General features: G+C 42.9%; 1 long non-coding RNA gene across 1 annotated transcript; it reads left to right on the top strand.

Annotated features, from left to right (window-relative positions):
* The first annotated feature begins 457 nt into the window (after positions 1-457).
* On the top strand, positions 458-2,599 carry LOC111098066. The gene is made up of 2 exons (XR_005366408.1): positions 458-658; positions 1,286-2,599. It is a non-coding gene; the product is annotated as an uncharacterized LOC111098066 (long non-coding RNA).
* The last annotated feature ends 4,429 nt before the right edge of the window (positions 2,600-7,028 follow it).

Raw genomic sequence — 7,028 nt, 5'->3', positions numbered from 1 at the left:
CCTTTTTACTCCAGTCTCTTGCGCACACGCGCGCGTACACACACATACACACACACACTTTTTTTGCTAGTCTCTTGCGCACACGCGCGCGTACACACACACACTCTTTTTTGCTCCACTCTTGCGCACACGCGCGCGTACACTCTTTTGCTCCAGTAGCTTGCGCACACGCGCGCGTGTACACGCACACACGCACAGTCACTCACCTACCGTCGGCCAGCAGGCTCCGCTGTGGCTCGGGCGCCTCCGGAACCGCGAGGGCGCCGGCTCCCAGGCCCCGGGGCCTCCACGGGGCCCTGCGCCACCGGGAACCCGCGGCGGCTCCACGTGCGCGTCTCCCGCAGGCCGAGCGCGCGCACGCCCGTCCGCCCGCGCGTCCGTCCGCCCGTCCGCCCGCGCGTCCGCCCGCCGTTAGCCCGCCCGCTCGCCCGTCAGCCCGCCCGCCCGCACGGCCGCGCCTCCGCGGAGGGGCCCGGGCCGCGCAGGTGCGCGCCGGGGGGAACGCGAGCTCGGCTTCTTCTGGTTAGAAAAGGAAGAGCGGGCGAGAGAGAGAGAGAGAGAGAGAGGAGGGTGCGAGAAAGGGAGAGGAAGAAGAAAGCGCGAGGCGAGGCGAGGCCGCCGGACCGCAACCCGGCGCCGAGGCCGGGGCTTTCCCGTGGTAACCGACCGAACGTCCGAGCCAGCACCGGGCCCGGGGGAGTGGGTGCGGGGCGCGGGCGGTAGGGAATGAAGGTAACTGGGAAAGGCTGTGCTGGATGCGGCCTTTGGAAGCCGGCAGCCTGGGCGGGGACTGGGCGCCGGGAAGCCGGCTTGGACGCGCCCGCGCCCCCGTGGGCCCCGCGCACCCCAGGCGGCCCGGCCCGGCCCCGCCCCGCGCGAAGGGCCCGCGCCCCGCCGCTCGGGTCCCACGTTCGCGGGTTAAGCAGCAACACTCAGATAAGCCCAGAAACATAGTTTTTGAATGAACACATTATTATGGGCCACCACCACCACGCCACCCCCGCTTGAGCTTTTCTTGGAGTGAATGGTCTTCCGACGATTTAGTTTCCTGAATTCTCAGTCGTCCATCAAACAGCGGACAGGATCCTCTGGTGTTGCCACAGCCCTTTCTGTACCTGATTTGGTCTTAGAGAACTATGTCTCTGGAGAGATTGCAGCCAAGGAACTGAGAAAACCGCTCTTAAGCGTTTTCTGCCTATGGACTACTCTCTGAGATGAAGTTGACCTTTAAAGTCGTTCTGAACATACTGAGAATAATCATTGCCTAACTTCTGTCTCCATTTAGGTGCGTGATAGAGCTGCCTCGGGTCCTACTTGCGCTCTTGTTTACTAGCAAAATGTGAGATCTGAAGGAGAGGAGGAGAGAGAGAGGTTCTAACGGGGAAAAATTATTGACAGACTAAAATCGTACCTGTTCCCCAACCAAGCCAGCCTTCTTGATGGGGTAAAGATTGCCAACATTAATTTTTGATGAATAAGAGAACAAATCAGCATGTTCTACCTAGAAGAAGCTATTGATAGTATTTTTTCTTTATTGGAGGTGAAGAGAAGACAGAAATTGTGTTCCTCTCATTATAAATCACTCAATGGACTGATTTTTGTTGCTCTCATTAACTTTTGGTGTGAAAACTGTTACAGATGAAATATGAAGTTAAAAAAAAAAAGAAATATGAAGTTAGCCACAACCCAGGAAGTAAATCAAGTAGGAAGATTTAGGACTTACTTCCTACGATTTACTTCCTACCCGCCAACTTCTAAGTGACCAAGTCTGATAAATTGCTATATGATTTTAAAGCTATTTTAACATGTAAAAAGTTGTTTTTAAGATTTTATTTATTTATTCATTAGAGACAGACAGAGAGAGAGAGAGAGGCAGAAACATAGGCAGAGGGAGAAGCAGGCTTCCCTGTGGGTGAGCCTGATGTGGGACTCGATCCCAGGACCCCAGGATCAGGCCCTGAGCCAAAGGCAGATGATCAACCACTAAGTCACCCAGGCGTCCCAACATGTAAAAAGTTTTTATTAGTTGCCATACTCTCATGTTTAGGTAGGAACAGCAAGGCAAAATAAAATTTGGCCTTACACATCAAGGAAGCTATATAGATGGGAAACTGAGAAAACTACCTTGCATAAAACTAGACAATAATCAAATAACATATTTTCTTAAGGATCCTTGAGATGAGATTGACGAAAGGGAAAAGAGAAATGGGGAGAGTGTGTATTTCTTTTTTGCTAGGGGAAGTACCTCCAGTAATTAGTTCTCAGAAAGGGGCAGGGGCAGTTGTCTACTGGGTTCACCATAGAACCAAAGGTAGATACTTCTGGAAAGTGCAATCAGAAAGTGACCCAGGGTGGTGAGGGGCCAGTCTGCCTCAAAGCAAGAGCAGAATTAATCATTTCCATGCCCATCCTATGTGAAATAGATCAATCATGTATAAAGTCTTCAGAAGAGAAGGGAATAGATTTTACAGTTTCAGTTAGAAGATAGTACTTAGTGTTTCAGGAAATGTGGGTGGTTGATGCAACTGCATTACCAACCCCTGGGTAAAGCTAAAAAAAAAAAAAACCTGTTTCATGCCTATATGCAAATAAGATAAAATTTTCTCCCTTTTCTTTCTTTTCCTCTTGTACAAAGTATTTTCATAGTGTCAGGATGTGGATATATTGCTGGGGGGGGGTGGTAAATTTATATAACATCCACAGAGAAAAATTAGTATTGAAAAATTTAAAGGAACATCTCTTTAAGTAATTCCACCTCTAGAATTTATCCACCAGACACATTTACACATTTGCAAAATGGCCCATGTGTAAGAATAGTAACTGTAGCTTTGTAATAACAAAAGATACAAGACAGTTTCAGTGGCCCTGAATGGGGAAGGATCAGTGAAATTATGAGGCTTCCCTAAAATTAATCTTATATAGCTATTAAACAGAAGGCAGCAGATCTAACAAAAATGTAGTTATTTTCAAGATACATTATTGAGTAAAAAAAGAATGGTATAAGATAATGTATATAAAATAGTTCATATTAAATTTTAGAGATATTTGTATATGTGCTTATACATACATAGAATATATCTGGAAAGACACACAAAATGTTGTTGACCGTTGCCTCAGGAGAAGGATGTGGATAGCTGGGGGGGGGGGGGGTGTGGAGGAAGATTTATTTTGAAGATTTATTTATTTGCCATCAGTTTTAAAAGTGTTTGAACTACCTAATACAAATAAATAACTAATGAGATAAGGCAAGCACTGGTAGCAGTAAGTTTTTCTAGAAGTGACCACATTCTGTTTCGTAAGAATTCTGCAACTCTCAAAGCTGCATTAACAGGAAGAGAAAAAAACAAGACATCAGGGTAAGTAATTCAGTTAGTTAGGTCTTCTCTAAGCCTTCTTTTTTCCTCATTTGTAAAATGGGTACAAGGGTGACTATTTTGCAAAGTTGTTATCTGGGTTAGATATAAAGGGTATAAATTATTAGACATACTAGTACACACACACACACACACACACACACACACACTCCTCTGGCTCAGGCCTTCAGTTTAGCCAAAATAGTTCCCAGAGAAAGACCAAGCTGCATTTGAAGCAGGAAGAATTTAGGCAGATTGTGGTATCTTCTCACCAGCACAAGATTTAGCATTAGCAGTAAGTCCCATCCCCTTGGACTTCTTTTACTAAACAAACTACCCGTGCAGTACTGAGCTAGGTTCTTGGATACAATGATGAGCAAGACAAAAACTGTGCTTTAAACTATATTATGCAGTTTATACATGAATGGGTTTGCATTCAGATTATATTGAACAAAACTAATGTTTCCCTTTGCTGCTACCCTTCTCTCCAGAGGTAACTGCTGATATCATAAAGGGGGTGGAGATCCTTTATGACTTGTGGTTTTGTTTGGTGTGTGTTGTTTCCCCCCCTTATATTGCATCATAAAGCTTGCACTGTTCTATTAACTGGCTAAAATATCAGTATGTCTTGGATTTTTTTTTGAAGATTTTATTTATTCATGAGAAACACACAGAGAAGCAGAGGCATAGGTAGAGGGAGAAGCATGCTTCCTCAGGGAGCCTGATGCGGGACTAGATCCCAGGACCCTGGCATCACAACCTGAGCCAAAGGCAGACACTCAACCACTGAGCCACCCAGATGCCCTTTGTCTTGAAGATTTTTGCTTTGTAGGTCATAAAGATTCTCTCCTGTTCTTTAAACTGCTGCAGGTAGCCTGTTGTATGGATAAATGTACCATTTATTCAATCATTCCCCTATGGACGTTTAAGTTGTTTTCAATTTTTATTAATATGAAATGCCCTAAAGAACATAGTTATGCATACATCTGTTTCATGTATTCAAACACTTGTTTTTTCTTTTCCTTTGAGGCTATTAGTCCTTGGTTATACACATTACAAATGTTGTCTGCCAGCTTGTTGCTTATAACACTACTTTGTATATGATACTATTCAACCTACAGAATTTAAATTTTTCCAGGAAACACAAATGTACCAACCAACCTTTAAAGAAGATATCTTACAACTTTGTTGTCATGTTTAAGGTCTTTTACACACCCAGGATTATATGTACACATTCTCCTATACATTCTGTTATTATTTGACATTTACATGTTTTATCAACCTACAATTTATTTTCATTGTATGTTAAGTTGTGGTAGGCAGGATAATGTTCCTCCCCACAAGATGTACATGTTCTAATCTTTAGAACCTGTGAACATGTTAGGTTACAAGGCAAAATGAAATTAATGTTGGAGATGTAATTAAGTTTGGTAATCAGACTGTAAGATGATGTATTAGTTCCCTATTGCTGCTATGACAAATTACCAAAAATGTAGTAGCTTAAAACAACACAAATTTATCCTTTTACTGTTCTGTAGGACAGAAGGCTAAATGAAATAAATTTCACTGGGCTAGATTGAAAATGTAGGCAGCCCTTTCTGGAAGCTCTGTGGGGAAAGTCTCATACCTTGCTTTTTTACTGATAGTGGCTACTTGTATTGCTTGACTTTCTTTGCCTTTGAAGCACATCTCTCTAATCTCTGCTTCTGTCATTGTATCTCCTTCACCTTCCTGTTGTCAAATCTCCTCGGTCTCTCTCTTATAAGGATGCTTGTGAGTATATTTAGAGCTCACCCAGATAATCCAGGATAACTTCCTCATTTCAGGATCCTTAATTACATATGCAAGGTCCCTTTTTCCATGTAAAGTAACAATCATAGGTTCCAGGAATTCAAGTCCAGATATTTGAGGGGACATTATTCAGTCTGCCACATATGGAGAGATTATTTTGGGTTATCCAGATGGGCCCAACATATCACAACTCTTATAAATAAAAGAGGGAGGCAGAACAAAGAGAACTAGAGAGATGGCAGTGTGAAAAAGACACAGCTTAACGTTACTGGCTTTCATGATGGGAGGAGGACACAATAAATCAAGGAATGTGGGTGACCTCTAAGAGAGTGGAAAAGGCAAGAAACAACAAGAAAAAAAAAAAAGAAAAAAAGAAAAGGCAAGAAACAAATTCTCCCCCAGAGCCTCAAAAGGGAACACGACCATGTTATTATTAACACATTAGTTCTAACCCAGTGAGACCTATCTTGGAATTCTTTTTAAAACCTTTAATTTTAGAGGGTGCCAGGGTGGCTTAGTTGGTTGAGCATCCAGCTCTTGATTTTGGCTCAAGTCATGATCTCAGGGTCCTAGGATTGAGCTCCACATCAGGCTCCTTTCTCAGCTGGGAGTCTGCTTGGGATTCTGTCTCTCCTGCCTCCCTTCTCCCATCCTCCCCCCATTCCCCTCCCCAGTCCCAGTTCACTTCCATGTGTACACCCTCTCTCTCTCATAAGTCCTTTTTAAAAGCTTTAATTTTAGTAAGAACAGTTAAGTGAGATTTATCCTCTTAACAATGTTTTTTAAAGATTTATTTATTGGGGTGCCTTGGTGGCTCAGTCAGGTAAGCAGTCTGACTTTGGCTCAGGTCATGATCTCAGGGTCCTGGAATGAAGCCCCATGTCATTGGGCTTCCTGCTCAGCGGGGAATCTGTTTGTCCCTCTGCCCCTCCCCTCACTTGTGCATGCTTTCTCTCTCAAACATTTTTTTTTAAATAAAAATCTTTTATTTATTTATTTTGTGGAGAGAGTGAGAGAGAGAGCACGCTTGCACATGCAGGAGGGGCAGGGGAGAGAGAGAGAATGAGAAAGAATCTCAAGCAGACTCCTCACTGAGTGCAGAGCCCAGTGCAGGGCTTGTTCCCATGACCTTGAGCTCATGACCTGAGTCAAAATCAAGAGTTGGATGCTTAACTGACTGAGCCACTCAGGCACCCCTACCCTCTTAACAATTTTTTAAGTATACAGCACAGTATTGTTGACTATAGGTATAATGTAATTTCATATCTCATGAAAGAAATGGAAATTAAACAACAATGAGATGCCACTAAAACACCTATTAGAACGGCCAGAATCTGGAACAAGGACAACAGGGAAGTGCTGGTGCTAAAGAGAAATGAATTATCAAGCCAAGAAAACACATGGAGAATCTTAAATCCATATTACTAGTGAAAGGGGCCAATCTAAAATGTCTACATATTGTATGATTCCAAAATCTCTAGAACTTACTCATCTTGCTTAACTAAAACTTCATGGCTGTTGATTAATAATTCACATTTCCCCTTTCTCTAGTCCCTAGCAACCACAGTTATACATTTTGATTTATGAATCTGACTATTTTAGGTATCGCATGTAAGTGAAATCATGCAATATATGTCTTTCTGTGACTAGTTTACTCCATTTATCATAGTGTCTTCAAGTTTCATCCATGTTGTTGCATATGACAGAGTTGCTTTCTTTTTAAAGTCTTCTTTTCCATTGTATATGTATACCACCATTTCTTTATTCATCTGTTGATGAACATTTATGTTGTTTCCACATCTTGGCTATTGTGCATGGTGCTACAATGAATGTGGGAATGCTAATATGCTAATATTTTAAAAAATATTTTATTTATTTATGGGA

Source organism: Canis lupus, chromosome 11 (genome assembly GCF_011100685.1).
Source record: "Canis lupus familiaris isolate Mischka breed German Shepherd chromosome 11, alternate assembly UU_Cfam_GSD_1.0, whole genome shotgun sequence".
NCBI classification, from domain to species: domain Eukaryota; kingdom Metazoa; phylum Chordata; class Mammalia; order Carnivora; family Canidae; genus Canis; species Canis lupus.
Note: the sequence above shows the minus strand (reverse complement) of the source record. Positions and strands in the feature narration are given on the sequence as shown.